Genomic DNA, 3,538 nt, shown 5'->3' with positions numbered 1-3,538 from the left:
TTTCAATGATTTGGATTATGACAACCTATGGATAACATTTAGTAGAATGCGTGTTTCAGAACACTTGATTGTGCTCATGAGGATCCTGTACATAGAACAAGAGGTAGTCATTCAAATAGAACAAGGGGATAGTGAATGGTTTAGAATCAGGAACAGTTTGTGCCAGGGCTATATTCTTTCACCATACTTATTCAATCTGCATGCTGATCAAATAATACAAAAAGCTGGATTATATGAAGAAGAGTATGGCATCAGGAATGGAGGAAAATTTATTAACAATCTATGTTATACAGATGATATAACTTGGCTGGCTAAAGTGAAAAGGACTTAAAATACTGATGAAGATCAAAGACCACAGCCTTCAGCATGGATTGCACCTCAGTGTAAAGAAAACAAAAATCCTCAAAACTTGACCAATAAATAACATCATGATAAATGGAGAAAATATTGAAGTTGTCAAAGACTTTATTTTGCTCGAATCCACTATCAATACATGGAAGCAGCAGATAAGAAGTCAAATGACATATTGCATTAGGCAAATTGCTGCACAATTTGTTCAAGAACTGTGATATCAGTTTGAGGAGTGAAGTCTAACCCAAGCCATGGTATTTTCAATAACCTCATATGCATGTGAAAGTTGGATAATGAATAAGAAAGGTCATAGAAGAATGGGTGTATTTGAGTTATGGGGTTGGAGAAGAATACTGAAAGTACCATGAACAGCCAGAAGGACAAACAGGTCTGTGTTAGAAGAGGAGCTGTCCCTGGAGGACATTTTGCTTGATAAAGGGAAAGGCCAGTGAAAAAGGGGAAGACCCCCAAGATGATGGATAAACACTGAAACAGCAGCAATGGACTCAAGTGTAACAATCATTGTGAGGGTGACTCAGGACTGGACAGTGTTTTGTTTTGTTGTGTATAGGGTTGCTATTGGTTGGAGTCAATTTGATAGTACCTAAAAGCAACAAAAACAGCACATATTTATAGGTATACTCCACTACCCTCCCATACCTATTCCAGCCTGTGTATCTTTCCATGGATGTACCTGCAGAACACTGTTGTTCCAGGGTTATGAGCAAGTGCTTTTTAATATTCTGATTCTTCTACCTTTGCTAATGCATATTGTCTAAACCACATGACAAAGCCAACCCAGGTTCAAGGAGTGGAAAAATATACACTTTTTTTTTGATGGCAACATCTACAAAGTTATGTTGAAAGAGTTTAGATGAAAGGAGGTTATTTTTTATTTTTAAACAATGGACTCTGTTTAAGGAGCTCTGGTAGCGTAGTGGTTACAAATTGGGCTGCGAACCTTAAGGTCAGCGGTTTGAAACTACCAGCTGCTCCGCGGGAGAAAGATCAGGATTTCTACTCCCGTAAAGATTTATACCCTTGGAAACCCTGTACAGGGTCGCTATGGGTCGAAACCGACTCGATGGCACTTAACAACAACAACAAACAATGGACTAGTTACTGACACATCATTTGTTTCCTCAAGAGTCTTAGAATTAAATGATAGAGACAGAACATAGGTATAAAAATTACTAGCTCCCCTAGTTCGATGTGACAAAGTGAGTAAGAGTAAAGAGAAATCAATGAAGCTAGTGATATCTTCATAGAGGATGTTTGGCTTGAATGAGATAGGGAAGGACACTGCAAACATAGAGAACAGTAGTAGCGAAGACATTTTGTGTTGCTGCTATAACAAATTACTACACACTCAGTGGAAATCATTGGGCAATATCTTTGATATCCATGTGAGTAAAGTTTTACTAAAGGTAATACAGAAATGGCTGCAAGCATACATTGACAGAGAACACCCAGAGGTTCAAGCCAGATTCAGAAGAGGCCGTGGAATGAGGGATATCATTACTGATGCGCGATGGATCTTGGCTAAAAGCAGAGAATATCAGAAAGATGTTTACCTGTGCTTTATTGACTATACAAAGGTTTTCGATTGTGTGGATCATGACAAGCTATGGACAACATTGAGAAGTATGAGTATACGGAACACTTAATTGTGCTCATGTAGAATCTGTACCTGGACCAAGAGGCACTTGTTCGAACAGAACATGGGAACACTGAGTGTTTTAAAATCAAGAAAGTTGTATGATAGGGTTGTATTCATTTACCATACTTATTCAACCTGTATGCTGAGCAAATAATCCAAGAAGCTGGGTTCTATGAAGAAAAATGTGGCATCAAGATCAGAGGAAGACTCATTAATAACCTGCAATATGCAGATGATACAACCTTGTTTGCTGAAAGTGAAGAGGACTTAAAATATTTACTGATGAAGATCAAAGACCACAACCTTCAGTGTGGATTACATCTCAATGTAAAGAAAACAAAAATCCTCATCACTGGACTAATAAACAACATTCTTATCAACGGAAAAAAGATTGAAGTTGTCAAGGACTTCATTCTTCTTGGATCAACTATCAACACTCACGGAAGCATCAGTCAAGAAATCAAATGACGTATTGCATTAGACAAATCTGCTGCACAAGACCTTTTTAAAGTGTTGAAGAGCAAAGATGTCAGCTTGAAACCAAGGTGCGTCTGACCCAAGCTATGGTATTTTCAATAACCTCACATGCATGTGAAAGCTGGACAGTGAATAAAGAAGACCATAGAAGAATTGATGCTTTTGAGTTATGGTGTTGGAGGAGATTATTGAAAGTACCACAGGCTTCCAAAAGAACCAAAGATCTGTGTTGGAAGAAGTGCAGCCAGAGTGCTCCCTGGAGGCCAAGATAGTCAGACTTCATCTCTCATACTTCGGACAAATTGTCAAGAGGGACCAGTTGCTGGAGAAGGATATCATGTTTGTAAGGTGGAGGGTCAGAGAAAAAGAGGAATACCCCCAGTGAGATGGATTGGCAAAGTGGCAGCATCAATGGACTCGTGTGTAGCAACAGTAGTGAGGTTGGCCCAGGATCAGGCAGTGTTTTGTTTTTCTGTGTATAAAGTTGCTATGAGTCGGTAGTGACTTGATGTGCTTAAAATGACATAAGTTTATTATTTTACCTTTCAGTACACCAGAAGTTTGATACAGTCTCATCACTCTAAATCCAGATTTTGCAGGCTACCTTCTGTACTTGAAACTTTAGGGAAGAATCTGTTTTCTGCTCATTCTGGTACTGGCAGAATTTAGTTCTTTGAAGTTCTGATATTGAGGTCCCTGCTTTCTTGTTGGCTCTGAACTTCTAGATGCTGCTTCACTCCTTGTCTCATGGGTCCCTTCCATCCTGCAATAGTAAGTTGAGTCCTAGTCATGCCATGTCTCTGACCTGCCTTTCGTCCTTCCTCTTGCACTTCTTAAGGATTCATGTGATTAGATTGGGCCTACCCAAATAATCAGGGATAATTTCCTTCATTTTAAGGACCTTAGCCTGTGTGGCTCTTTAGGATTAGCACTGGACTGTAAACCACAAAGTTGGAAGTTCAAACCCACCAACTATTCTTCAGAAACCCTATACAGGATCACTGGGAGTTGGAACTGACTCGAGGCCACTTAACAACAACAACAAGAAGC

This window comes from Chrysochloris asiatica, unplaced genomic scaffold (genome assembly GCF_000296735.1).
Source record: "Chrysochloris asiatica unplaced genomic scaffold, ChrAsi1.0 scaffold00002, whole genome shotgun sequence".
NCBI lineage: Eukaryota > Metazoa > Chordata > Mammalia > Afrosoricida > Chrysochloridae > Chrysochloris > Chrysochloris asiatica.
This window is presented reverse-complemented; position numbering follows the sequence as displayed.